The 14954-nt window shown below is 45.2% G+C and overlaps 1 protein-coding gene across 3 annotated transcripts in view; it reads right to left on the minus strand.

Moving 5' to 3' along the window:
* The window catches only part of G3BP1 (G3BP stress granule assembly factor 1), a 67246-nt gene that overhangs the window by 15884 nt on the left and 36408 nt on the right, over nucleotides 1-14954 (minus strand). The window lies entirely within an intron of this gene.

Genomic DNA, 14954 nt, shown 5'->3' on the forward strand with positions numbered 1-14954 from the left:
GCGCTTGATTGGCCAGAAAACCACCATAGAGAATCTGTGGGGTATTGTCACAAGGCCCTTTATAGTACAAAAAGAGCAAATCACTACTGTAAATATTACTTTCACTGTCCAACAGTAAAAAATTAACCACTACAGTTCATTTACATGGTTTCCTATGGGACACATTCATATCCATGATTTTTTTCAGCTGCTGCGTATTTGGAAAGGACTTTTTTTTTTTTTTTTACATAAAATGGTGCAACTTTGTTTTTTTTGGTTCAATATAATTTAATGGAGAAGCTGCAGAAAAGTATGCAATGTGTTTTTGCGGCAATTTTTTTTTTCCGCGATTAAGAGATCAATCTAAACAATAATCGGCCAACTAATCGATTATGAAAACAATCGTTAGTTGCAGCCCTACATACTATACTGCGGGGATATGCAATTAGCGGACCTCCAGCTGTTGCAGAACTACAATTCCCATGAGGCATAGCAAGACTGACAGCCACAAGCATGACACCAGAGTCAGAAGCATGATGGGACTTGTAGTTTTGCAACAGCTGGAGGTCCGCTAATTGCATATCCCTGCTATACTGTATATGGACATCCTTTTCAGCAAGTCAACATTTCTGTATTAAAAATGCTTTTTCTGGTCCTATTATTTTAGGTTTCTGATACTGAATTTTAGGTTTTCAATAGCTGTAAGCCATAATCACAACTAAACGGAAAAATGTATGCTTGAAATACATCACTGTGTGCAACGTATCTATAAAAAATATTTTATGAGATGCACCTGTATAGTGTAGGCCCTGAAAGTGGCAAAAGGTCAGTAGAAGTTCATTCTGCTTGCATACTAAGGCCTTAATGCACACTGGATGTTTTTACAGTGGCTCCTCGGGCGTCAGGCATTTCCCTGCATGTGAGCCCGTGTTCATGCACACAGACATAGCAGCTTTTGGGGCTCTTTCACACGGGGCGAATCAGTAATGATCCGCCTCAGTGTGTCTGCTTTGCTCAGCGGGGATCCTCCGTAAAATCCCCCCTGAGCCGTCGGCTGACAGGGACACTGTGCAGGGACCGCCCTGTCTTTCCTCCGCTCTCCCCTATAGGGAGATCGGATGAACACGGACCGTATGTCCATGTTCACCCGATCCGCCAGACGGAAGAAAAATAGGATTTTCTTCCGTCCGAAAAAGCAGAGCTTTGCGGAGGCGGGTGATTTCGGGTGTCAGCGGATGGTCACCCGCAATCACATAGGGACCAATGTATGTCCCGTTTTCATCCGCAAACGGATGGATGAAAATGCGGACATACGGTATGTCCGCACGTCTGAAATGGGCCTTAGTGGCAGAAAAAAAACAACAACACACAAACAAAAAAAAAACCTGCCAATGGATCCAGGAGCAGCAGAGTTTGGGTAGGGAAAAAAAAAAACACACACAATGCTTGTAAACATGTCTAAATGTGTGCCAATGCTAGGCGCGTCTAGCACTTCAGCATTAATTTCAATGGCCAGAATAACAATTTATTTGATTGGCTGAGACACAGCAGCAGCCCCATTGGTTCCTGCTGCCAAACTCACTCAGACAATCAAGAGAGGGAGCAGCTCTGTCTCTCTTGCTGTGGGGGCATTTGACAGGAGGGAGGGGCCAGGAACAGCAAAGAGGGCCCCCAAGAAGAGGAGAATCTGGGCCGACCCTGTACAAAACCAGTGCACAGAGCAGGTAAGAATATATATATATATATATATATATATATATATATATATATATATATATATATATATATATATATATATATATATATATATATATATATATATATATAAAAAAAAAAAAAACACCACACACACACACCAAAATACTTACACATTTTTTGCTGCGATCTGAGCATATTCAAAATGAATGGGCTCAAATCACACAGGAATGCACTCTGTGCCATTTATAGTGTGAACCAGGGGCTAGTGCACTTTAACCACTTCCTATACCATGTATGTTTATAAATGTCCTGCGACGGGGAGGGCGATATCTTGGTCATCGCTACTGCAATGATCAAAACATCCTCGTTTAGGGCCAGCGATTCTGCACACAGTAAGGCTGCATTCACACCCGATCGTAGAGTTTTGCCGCGATTTTGGACAGGTCTAGGGTCACCAATGTTAAAAACAGAAAAACGCCCACATACGCTCAATTCAGGCGTTTTGGAGTGGAGATGTGAACCATCTCCATGGAGAATGTATTTTTTCCTCTCTAGTGTTTTGGAGCTTCATGCGACAAAACGCTTAGGTGTGAATGCAGCCTTAAAGTAATCCGAGTGTGCAATCGGAGAGCCCAATAGTGACTAGCAGCATCCAGCTCTAAGCACACAGTGAGGGGAACGGATGTTGTTCCTCCCTCTGTGTGATGTCAGAAACAGAAGATGCAAGGATTTTGACACTTTCCGTTTTGGTTATCTGTGTCTGATCGGCTGCATTAGAGGCCAGAGAAGAGATCTGGGGTCTGATGGACCCCAGAGTTCTCCATAAAGAGGGCCTGTAATGCCAAGGTTGTTCATCACTTGTAAAGGGAAAAAAAAAAATCACATGCACACAAATATTCACAGCCTTTGTTCAGTACTTTGTTTAAGTGCCTTTTAGGGCCGAAACAACTAATCGATTGATTAATTTCATAATCGGCCAGTAACATAATGGGGTTAAAAAAAAAAAAAACTAAAATTAGCCCTTTATAGTAGAAAAGAGCAAATCGCTACTGTAAATATTACTTTCACTGTCCCACAGTAAAAAAATAAATAAAAAATGAACCCCTTACAGTAGCAATTTTGTATTTTGGTGCTTTTTCCAGAAACACACTACAGTTCATTTACATGTTTTCCTATGGGACACGTCCACATCCATGATTTTTTTTTCAGCTGCTGCATATTTGCAAAGGGCAAAGACTTATTAACGCAAAACGGTGCCATTTTGTTTTTTTTTGGTTCAATATACTTCAATGGAGAAGCTGCAGAAAAGCATGTAATGTGTTTTTGCGGAAATTTGTGCTTTGTAATCTACCCAACAAATTGGCCCAATTTCTTTTTTAAATGCCAATTTTTTCTTTAAGGCTATTATGCGATCAATCGAAACAATCGGCCAACTAATCGATTATGAAAATAATCTTTAGTTGCAGCCCTAGTGCCTTTGGCACCAATTACAGCTTCAATTTTTTTGCGTATGATTCAAAGCTTGGCACACCTATTTGGGCAGTTTCTCCCATTCTTCTTTGCAGGAACTCTCAAGCTCCATCAGGTTGGATGGGGAGCGTCTGTGCCATTTTCAGATCTGGGCCACTCCTTTGACCCTAGGCACACAGCCAAAATGACATTGTCCTGTTGAAAGATGAACCATTGCCCCAATCTGAGGTCCAGAGCGCTCTGGAGCAGGTTTTCAATAAAGATGTCTCTGTACATTGCTTCATTCATCTTTCCCTCAAACCTGAAAAACATCCCACAGCATGATGCTGCCACATCTATGCTTCACTGTAGGGATAGTATTGGCCAGGTGATGAGTGGTATCCATTTTCCTCCAGACACAATGCTTGCCATTCATTCAGGCCAAAGAGTTCAATCTTTGTTTAATCAGACCAGAGAATTTTGTGTCTCATGGTCTGAAAGTTCTTCAGGTGCCTTTTGGCAAACTTCAGGCGGGCTGTCATGTGCACTTTACTGATGTCTGGCCACTCTTCCATACAGGCCTGATTGGTGGAGTGCTGCAGAGATGGTTGTTCTTCTGGTAGGTTCTCCACAGAAAGACACTGGGGCTCTGTCACAGTAACCATCGGGTTCCTGGTCACTCCCCAACTAAGGCCCTTCTCCCCCAATCACTCAGTTTGTCCAGGAGGCCTGCTCTAGGAAGAGTCCTGGTGCTTCCAAACAACTTCCATTTATGGATGACGGAGGCCAATGTGCTCATTGGGACCTTCAATGCTGCAAAAAAAATAAAATAAAAAATTCTGTACCCTTCCCTTGATACAATCCTGTCTTGGAGGTCTACAGACAATTCCTTGGACTTCATGGCTTGGTTTGTGCTCTGAATTGCACTGTGGGACCTTATATAGACAGGTGTGTGCCTTTCCAAATCAGGTCCAATCAAATGAATTTACCACAGGTGAACTCCAATCAAGTTGTAGAAACAAAGGATGATCAGTGGAAACAGGATGTAGCTGAGCTCAATTCTAAGTGTCATGGCAAAGGCTGTGAATACTTATGGACATGCGATTTATTTATTTGTTTAATAAATCTGCAGATTTCAAACAAACTTCTTTCACGCTGTCATTATGGGGTATTGTTTGTAGAATTCTGAGGAAAATAATGAATTTTTTAAATCAATTTGAAATAAGGCTGCAACATAACAAAATGTGGAAAAAGTGAAGCGCGGTTAATACTTTCAGGTCCTGCAAACGGCGATTGCACCACACAAAACACTGAATGCCAGAGCAATCATTTTAGCACCAGACCACCTGTGTAACTCTAAACTGGTAACGGCTTATAAAGTATTGCCTATGGAGATGTTTTTAGGTACCGTAATATGTTTAGGTTTACAGGCGAATGCTTTTTTTAAAGCATTACATGTTGGGCATCCATTTACTCGGCGTAACATCTTTTATATCTTAATAAAACAATTGGGTAATAGATGGTGTTTCCCCCCAAAAAATCCATTAAAAAAAATTCCAAACAATTTGCATTTTGGTTTGAAAAACCGCAGTTATTGAAAACAAAAGTTTTAATGTGTAGGAAAGGAATGCCAGAAACTACCTGGACTGGAAGTGGTTAAATAGAAGGCAAGAAGCCAAAACTGACCTGGCATTAGGTTCTTGTATAACAGAGTGATAGGAGGAAAGCAGCACAAATAACCAGTAAGGTGAGTTCTGTAGTGCAAGGGCTTGCTCATAGTAGGAGGGCAGAGAAATGGATATGAACTCAGTTATAATTTTTCATGCTCCAGCAACAGTTAGGATGTAGGAAGACCCCATGTATGGAAAAGTAAACCATACAGAGAATATTCAGTTCCTCAACCCTGCCAGACTGAGCACCAGAGCCATGTAAATTCCACAATTAAAAAATGTACGGAAAACCAAAATTGCTTTGGTGTTACAACTGTGTTTGAGGCCAACTAAGTTTTCCTGCAAGAAACTCAGCACCACATTAGAGCCAATAAATATTCTGCAGATATGGCCAATACTCTATAACAGGTAACTTCACAGCAGCTGCAAGGCAAAACACTGGATTCTGTTCATGCTGCAGCAGTCCAAACATTATGCTGAACACAAGTACTGAAATATACTTGGGTCTCAGATGAGGGGGGCTAGTGGTATCCTAAAACAGGGGTACCCAACCTTTTGAAGCGCAAGGGCCACTTAAGAGACTTGGTAGCTGGTCGCTGCCACAAATGAACAGAGCAGGCAGATGGCAGGTCCATGTCCACTCTGCATACGCAGAGCAGACATGCGCACAGCCCACTCTACTCTATTGGCCCTCCAATGCAATCTGCCCAGATGGAAAGGGACAGATTCCCCCTTCTGTTTTTTTTGCGGATAGAATTAGGAGGTAGGTTGGTGTAAATGGCCACAAGCCCGTTTACATCTGTAGCTCAATAGAGGTGAGCGAAGGGTACAATTGGGTCAGATTGATCATGTCAAAAGATGCGCTGTGGTATAACCACACAGAGGGTGCAGCGCAGTGCACCTGTGGGTTAGTTGCACTTTCTATTATATCCTGCAGGTTTGGTGCACCAACCCACAGGTAATAACAGAAGTCTATGGCTCAGTGCAGGTAACCCGCAGGTGCCCCTGCAGATCAGTTTGAAAGGAGCTTAAAGCGGTAGTTCACCCTCACTCACATGATTTTACCATCGAGACAGGCATTGTAGCGCGAGCTACAGTATGCCTGTCCCGATTTTTTTAACCCCGGACTCACCTTGTAATCGTACATAGAAGATTTTGGCTCCCGCGGGGAATGGGCGTGCCTATGGAGAGGGAGGATGATTGACGGCCGGTCCTGGCACGTCACTCTCCCCGAAGACAGCCGGAGTAGGTCTCGGCTCTTCACGGCGCCTGCGCACAGGCTATGCGCAGGCGCCGTGAAGAGCCAAGCCTATTTCGGCTATTTCCGGAGAAGCGTGACGCGCCAGAGCCGGCCGTCAATCATCCTCCGTCTCCATAGGCATGCCCATTCACCGAGGGGAGTCGGTATCTTCGATGTAGGAGTAAACGGTGAGTACGGGGAAAAAAAAAAAAAAAAAAAAAAAATCGGGACAGGCATACTGTAGCTCACGCTACAATGCCTGATTTTATGGTAGAACAAAACATTTTTATTTTTTTTTAGGTTTATAGGGTGAACCCCCGCTTTAATAACCTCTGAAGAACAGATATGTCCATATACACACTGTGATTTTAGTACTTTTAATAACAGTCTTCCATTCAGGTATCACCAGCTGTTGCTGTCCCAGGCAGAGAATTTGGCATCACTCCACCTGTGACAGGAGATGGCCTTTACATGAAGCATAGGCTTATGACAATCCGCCATCTCAGAGCAGGAGGTCGCAGGCCACATCAGAGGGCTCCGCGGGCCACTGGTTGGGCACCCCTTTCCTACAAAAAGGTAGCTCTGTCCAGTTTTGCGGTGCTTTGGAAGCGCTGCAACGAGCAGAATATTTTGGGAGTGCTAAATACATTCCTCTCAACCCACCAAAAATGCTGCTTGCAAGACTTATTGTAACATCCCACAAGCGCACCACCCCAGTGTAAAAAAAAAAAAATAGACACTGAATGGGAGGCGGCGGTTTTCAGATGCTATTTTTCACGCTAAAGTGCCTGAAAACCACCTCATTGTGAAAGTAGTCTTATGCCGCGTACAAACGGTCGTTTTTTTTTTTTTTTATGAAGAAAAAACATTTTTTGTGAAGTAAAAAAACTACGTTTTTTAAACTTCATTTTTAAAAACGACGTTGCCTACACACCATCGTTTTTTCAAAATGCTCTAGCAAAGCGCGGTTACGTTCACCACTCTTTTCCATTGAAGCTCGCTTCATAACTTGCTTCTGAGCATGCGCGGGTTTAAAAACGTTGTTTTAGCTACACGCGGTGATTTTTTGTGACACATAAAAAACCGACAAAAAATTGAAGCATGCTCGAATTTTTTTTGTCGTTTTTCAGAAGACATAAAACAACGTTTTCCCCACACACGGTTATTTAAAATGACGTTTTTAAAAAGTCGTTTTTTTTACATCACATAAAGCCGTGTGTACGCGGCATTAGAATGACAATTTCTCAGTCACTTTTTTTTTTATTACACAGAGCTTTCTTTTGGTTGTATTTAATAACCAGCAATTTTTTTTTTTTTAGTTGCCAAAACAAAGAGGGGAAAAAAAAAAAAACACACACACACACACAACACGTGCCCCGATTATCAGCGATTGACACGGCCGCCTCCACGTAGCAGATACTGCTTGCTCCGCTGAGCAGATGGATGACAGGTCAGTGCCCGTTCTGCTGGGAGCCGACAATCCTGCTCTCCTCTATGGGGAGATTGGATGGAAAATAGGATCAGATGGCAGCAGGTATCAGCAGACATGTATCCGCTGCTCCATAGGTTGGAACTCAGAAGTGCATCACCATGCACCCATTTCTGCACAATGCAGACTTTTTTTTTTTTTTAGCAAATTCTGTCACTAAGTGCTCATTTATACCACAATTGTTCCAATTTCAGTGCGATTGCACACATATACGTGGGTTGCAGTGAAAAACAATGCAACACACATGAAAGCACTGCAATGATGTAAACTAGGCTCACTGGAATGCATTTCTTTGCATATGCATTCATACTGCATTTAAAAAACGCACCCAACTGCTAGGGCAAAGGCTGGGTAGAAGGGGCACCTGCCCTGGGCATGGAGAAAATATGTGGAGAAGGGGGCACTGAGAACAGATGAATGCTCAGTTCGCCAGCTGACTGGCAGGAGTGAGGCTGCTGGCTCTGGTGAAGGCTGGATGTGGACACTGCCAGCTTTGGAGATCCCGCCCGAACTGCCGGATCGCCCGCACTTCTATGAGAGATGCAAGCTGAATGGGAGCTTGTGTGCCGAGGTAAGCTCAGCTGGTTGTACTTTATGGCATTGCTCCTGCTCCCTGTACTAAGGGAATGAGACTGAAGCAGCCTGGAATGAGTTATCCACTTAAGTCTGACCACTGCACATATACAGCGGCAGGGTGGCTCTATTGTGCGAAACAATGTACTTGTATGTTGTTTTGTGTAATAGATACAGGGCGCGGAAGTCGATGCGCGTGCCCAGCATTTGATTTCCGCCCGCGATCGCTCCTCAGAGGCAGAAAGGGGCTCTGCCAATGTAGAGAGGGGGAGAATTGCTGGGAGTTATAAATGCACAATTTGACATCTTGGCCCTGGGCACTGACCGACCTTGTCCTGCCACTGCATTTAGTGTCATTTGGTGCAATAAGGTCCTATCTGGTAGGAAAACTAAAAACCACTGCCGGAATAAAGAGGCACCTTCTAGGTGCTTAAATGCCAATCCTGTTCAGCAACCAGGGTGCCCCCCAAGGATGGGGCACCAGGACGCTCTAGTCCACCTAGACAAGAGGGCTTGTGAACACCTCTTTATGGCTAGCCAAAGACAACTGTATGGTCCTGGCTGAAGAGAAGACCTCCAAGGGAGGGGAGGAAGATACTAGAGAGCCACCCCCCCCCTACACCCTACCATCTTGTAACAATCAGGGAGAGTAAAATAAATGCCAACTTGCTATACAATGGCTAGCCCCTGTAACCTCCATGTAAACTGCCCTAGTCTGAGCCAAAAGGCCCTGGTGTCATCATGGCTTAACATTTATTCTCACAGTGGAAGTCCCAAACCCACAGTGATACTAGCACCCCCATGTTGCCACTTGACACCGAAGACGGTGCCTTCCTATCCCTTGACCAGGCAAGGCAACACGGATCCCCAAAACCTTCCCCACTGGGGCAGTTTAACCAATCCCCAGCTTAGCAGATGGGAGCGCAATTTGGATTCCTTCTCATGGGAAAAAAAAAGTCCATCAGGACCCATCATACTATACAGATGGCCATTCCTGCCAAAAAGAGGTGGAGCACCCCCCACTGGACAATAATAAGAATACTATGCTTGATCTTAGCCAAAAGACTGAAACAATTCTTCTTGCCTGGCTATGTTCTGTCAAGGAGCACAATGTCTTTAAGTTAATATTTAACATTAGATTGATGCTCATTTTGTCAAGGGGTCGGGTAGTTTTTTTTAAAAATCGAAGCAGTACTTACCGTTTTGGAGAGCGATCTTCTCCGCCGCTTTCGGGTATGGGCGTTCCCATTTGATCGACAGGCTTCCGACGGTCGCATACATCGCGTCACGATTTTCCGAAAGTAGCCGAACGTCGGTGCGCAGGCGCCGTATAGAGCCGCACCGACGTTCGGCTTCTTTCGGCTACTTGTGACGCGATGTATGCGACCGTCGGAAGTCTGTCAATGAAATAGGAACGCACAGCCCCGAAGACCATACCCGGAAGCAGCGGAGAAGATCGCTCTCTAAAACGGTAAGCACTGCTTCGATTTAAAAAAAAACAAAAAACTACCGAATCCCCTTGACAAAATGAGCATCAATCTAATGTTAAAAATTTTTTTTCGGGTGAACTCCCACTTTAAAGTGATTGTGAAGTCTAGTTTTTAAAAAACAAACATGTTATACTTACCTGGTCTGTGCAGTGGATTTGCACAGAGCAGCCTAGATCTTCCTCTTCTGTGCTCCTGGCCCCTCCCTCCTGTCGAGTGCCCCCACAGCAAGCAGCTTGCTATGGGGGCACCCAAGATGAATCACAGTTCTCTGTTTCTATTCGGACACCATCCTCTCTCTCCTGATTGGCTAACTGACTTTGATTGAAAGCCACTGGAGCCAATAGGGCAACTGTTGTCTCAGCCAATCAGGAGGGAGAGTCAGCCAAGGGTCTTGTGGACATTGCTGGACAGATATGGGGCTCAGGCAAGTATAAAAAGAGATATATATATATATATATATATATATATATATATATATATATAAAAATAAAAACACACACACAACCCCTGACAAATCCTTTAACTAGCCTTTCACAGTGCCAGTGTTTACCACTTAGCAATGGGATGCCTAAACTGGACGATTCTGGTATCCACCGAATCAGGGTCCACTAGCAACTACAATGGAGTCCATGAACTAAACAACCCTATGTTACAGGAGGCATGCCAAGGATAAGAGCTGTTAGAATTACGCCGATTTGTCACGCCATCAAATGACTGGTGTTACAGTTCATCACAAGTGCAGCACCATGGCTACTGCAGATCAACCAGAGGCCAAGATGGCAGCTTCCTTGGTTGTAAAGGATAGGATGGTTAAGTTCTGAACTAGCCACATTAAACCAAAAATATTTGCTTTATTGCAGCTTATACATTCCAAGTTGTGATGGCTGCATTCGTTTTCCTTTTCAGGCTCTTTTGTTAATTTTCACCTGGTGATCTGACCAGTATGTCAGTTTTTCAAAACAAGCTGTCCTGCAGATTTATCAGTTATTGAGAAACTATTTACTACTGACAGGAGTTCTTACAAGGGTCATGTTTTGTTTATTCATGCAAAACCTTATCCCAAAAAAAAATTAAAAAAAATACAAATCTACTGTAGTTAAGCTTCAATTTGTTGAGGGCCTGAACATGCTCTTGGATTGCCACGACATCTTACCCAGAAGTGTAACAGGGTACCCATCAAAACCAGGTACCCACTCTGTCCCCCCATTACAGCGGCCCTTTACCATGTGATCAACTGTGTCCAATCACAGCTGATCACAAGGTTAATAGACTGGCTGGTTATCAGGAGTCCTTTATGTACAGTGTCTGTAGGAGGAAATGAAAGCAGATAACTGGCAAGACTGTCCGCACATCATTTACACTGATCAGTGAACAAAAATAAAATTTTCATTAAAAAAGCAAAAAATAAAAAACCCAGGGGTGAATAAATACCACCAAAAGAAAGCTCTATCTAGATATACAGAGCTGTGACTCTGCTTGAATGCCCCCAATAGCAAGCTGCTAGCTGTGGGGGCACTCGATAGGAGGAAGGAGCAACGCAGAGGGACCTGAGAAGAGGAGGATCTGGGCTGCTCTGTGCAAAACCAACTGCATAGAGCAGGTATGACTTTTTTAAATGAACACCCACTTTAAAGCGGTGGTTCACCCTCCATAACAACATTTTAGCATAACATTAGGCATAGTAGCGCGAGCTACAGTATGCCTGTATTTATTTTTTTAGCCCCGTACTCACTGTGCAATCGTATATTGAAGATTCCGACTCCCCGCAGGGAATGGGCGTTTCTATCCAGAGGGAAGGTGATTGACGGCCGGCTCTGGCACGTCACGCTCCCCGAAGACAGCCGGAGTAGGTCTCGGCTCTTCACGGCGCCTGCGCACAGACGCCGTGAAGAGCCAAGTCCTATTTAGGCTATTTCCGGAGAAGCGTGACGTGCCAGAGCCGGCCGTCAATCACCTTCCCTCTGGATAGGAACGCCCATTCCCCGCGGGGAGTCGGAATCTTCAATATACGATTGCACAGTGAGTACGGGGCTAAAAAAATAAATACAGGCATACTGTAGCTCACGCTACTATGCCTAATTTTATGCTAGAGGAAAAAAAAAATTTTTTTTTTTATAGGCTGAACCCCCGCTTTAAGATCATTCTGATCAGGTGACCTAATGCATGGGGGGCTGCAGGAAACACTGTGCCAAAGTTTAAGGGTGTAAAAAGCCATTTTTCCTCTGACAGTGCAAGAAAGGGTTGGAATGTTGTCAGTTTCACCATTGCTGCATGTGTCCTGTTCGATGGATCTGTATCACTTCCTGTCCCAAAGCTATAGATGCCCCCCTTTCTGGACATCACAAGAACAAGTTTCCCCACTGAAAGGATTTCCCCCTCACCACCTGTCCACTATGCCCTGGAAATAAATAGTTGCCAGTAGTGATGCACCGAAATTATCGGCCGCCGAAAATAGGGTTTTCAGCATTGAGACAAAAGCAAAAAAGATGACAATAACTGCTTCTGAAAAGGCCCGCAATTTTGACGTGCTGCCAATGGTGTGCTTTTCCTTAGATCAAGAGACTCAAAAATCCATCAAAAAAACACAATACAGGCTGCATTTTTAATGCATCCTTGCTACATTTTCAATGTGGAGGTGCTGACAAAATATGCACCAAGTAGGATTTTTAACACCCTGCTTTAAAAGGGTGCTCAGATGAGGACAGCGCTGGATCCCTGGACAGGCAAATGTCATTTTATTAAAGTCAATAGCTACAGTATTTGTAGCTTCTGGCTTTAAAGTGGAGTTCTAGTCACTTGTGGTTATTGAAAGTCAGCAGCAACAAAAAGTGTAGCTGTTGACTTTATGGCATCATGCACACTGAACGTTTTATACAGCTGCTGTTTTGGTTTCAGGCTTTTTTTTGCAGACAGTAAACTCCCCAGCATGTTATCCTATGTGTTCATGCACACGTAGGCTTTTATCAACGTTTGAGGCAGGGACGTTTATTGGAAAAACAGAACTACTGTTTAAAGCGGATGTGCCATGGGGAAAAAATATTAAAAGCCAGCAGCTACAAATACTGCAGCTGCTGACTTTTAATATTAGGACACTTACCTGTCCTGGAGAGTCCAGCGCTGATCGCAGCAGAGCACGAGCGATCGCTCGTCTCTCTGCTGCTCCCCCCTCCATCCACGCTGAGGGAACCAGGAAGTGAAACGCTGCGGCTTCACTGCCCGGTTCCTTACGGCACATGCGCGAGTCGCGCTGCGCCCGCCGATTGGCTCACACGCTGTGTGCTTGGAGCCGAGTGTTCCCAGCACACAACGGGCGACAGACGGGAAGTCAGAAAAACCCGTCTTTTGCCCGTAGCGTGTGGCCGGAAGTGGGTGCAAATACCTGTCTTTAGACAGGTATCTGCACCCCCCTCCCCCCTGAAAGGTGTCAAATGTGACACCGGAGGGTTCCGATCAGCGGGACTCCACTTTAGGGTGGAGAACCGCTTTAAGGCCCCTTTCACACGGTCGGACCATTCAGGTCCACCTGTCAGTTTTGACGGCGGACCTGAACGGCTGCTCCATGCAGTCCTATGGATCGTCAGATGTGAGCGGAGACATGTCCCCTGACATCCGAACCGCCAAAATCAGACGGATGGCGATATACGTGCCCATTCGTCCATGGCGGATCGGGTGAGATCTGATGAAAACGGACACGATGTCTATTTTCATCAGATCTCTCCATAGGAGACAGCGGCGCTGCACAAGGCCCTCCCCGCTCAGTGAGCAGAAAGGGACTTGTCATTCGCTGGCTCAGCGGAGAGATCTTCCGCTGAGCTGGCGGACTCCAGAGGCCCAAGAGAGTTTCTCAGCTGTAAAAACGCTCCAACGCTGATAAAAGCTTAAAAACTCAGCCATTCATCATTTATCAGTGCTTTTGACTTGAGCCTTAAGCTTTTGTGGGAGTATAGCTTTGCTAAAAAACGCTACTGCAAAACTCATTCTACAGCTACAGCTTTTTACAGGCATGTTTATAATGTCCAGTGTGCATGACGCCTTAATAAACAGCCACTCACCTGCCCCACGATCCATCTGAGGCACTCAACCCAGCCGTTTTTGTCCCTCCTCTGCGGGGGTCGCATTTCTTTACTATGGGCATCCGGCTGTAACAGCTTGCGTTCACACATATATGATGCGGGAACCAGCATGTGAACACCCATGCAAATCCAGTGTGGGGGGGGAAAGCTCCTGCACCTTTTTTGTGGTATATGGCTGAACTTGCATTGCACGACATCGCATGTAATCGGCACAGCAATGCAAGTGCGAATTACATGTGAAATCTGTTCGCATATGACTCATGGGTGCTCAACCTGTGGCTCTCCAGCTGTTGCGGAACTACAATTCCCATGAGGCATTGCAAGCCGCTGACAGGTACAAGCATGTCTCCCAAAGGCTGAGGCATTATGGGAATTGTAGTTTTGCAACAGCTGGAGAGCCACAGGTTGAGCACTCATGGCATATGTGAACCCAGGCTCAAAGCCTGGGTGGCTTTGAGCGCGAGTGGCAATGTGCTCTGTGACTGGTCCTTAAAGCGGAGTTTCACCCATTTAAAAAAGGGCAGCAGCTAGAAAAAGTGTAGCTATGTGGGCGCACAAAGCCGCGATACTCTCCGAGGCGCTGGCATTCTAACTGTGGGCGCCCGGCTGTGCCTTCATAGCCGGGAAATCTGGGACATGTCCCAGCAGATTGCAGGGAGGAAGGGGGGGGGGTCTTAGTTCTGGTGCCATGGAGTCAGGGGAGGAAGTGGGGGCTGGGTGCCTGTAAAAACAGGGTACCCGCTCCTTTCCCAAAATATTACATGCCAAATGTGGCATGTCAGGGGGTTACCTGCACTTAGAGAAGTTCCATTTTTGGGTGGAACTTCACTGCAAGTCTTCTGGGATATGTCATAAATCCAAGATGACTTCGGGGAGAAGGGTGGGGAGTGGTAGAACTTCTGCTTCCAATCACCTAAGGTAGTGATGGCAAACCTTGGCACCCCAGATATTTTGGACCTACATTTCCCCATGATGCTCATGCACTCTGCAGTGTAATGGAGCATCGTAGGAAATGTTGTTCCAAAACATCTGGGTGGGCCAAGGTTTGCCATCACTGACTTAAGGTGACTGGAACGGATGTGGGAGCGGATACCTGTCTAAATTGGGTACCCTCTGCCCCCAAAAGCCGTTTCGCAAACAGGAGCTGGGGAGGACGACTTAAAAGTGGAATTTCCCCTTTTGGGTGGAGCTCCGCTTTAAGGCAAAGATCGTTGGAGGTCTTTTTGTATTGGTGGCAGGAAAGCAGACCTCCCATTCGCATGGAAAGTCTGCCATTGTGCATTTGAATAGACT

The sequence above is a fragment of the Rana temporaria genome, chromosome 3 (genome assembly GCF_905171775.1).
Source record: "Rana temporaria chromosome 3, aRanTem1.1, whole genome shotgun sequence".
Classification (NCBI taxonomy): domain Eukaryota; kingdom Metazoa; phylum Chordata; class Amphibia; order Anura; family Ranidae; genus Rana; species Rana temporaria.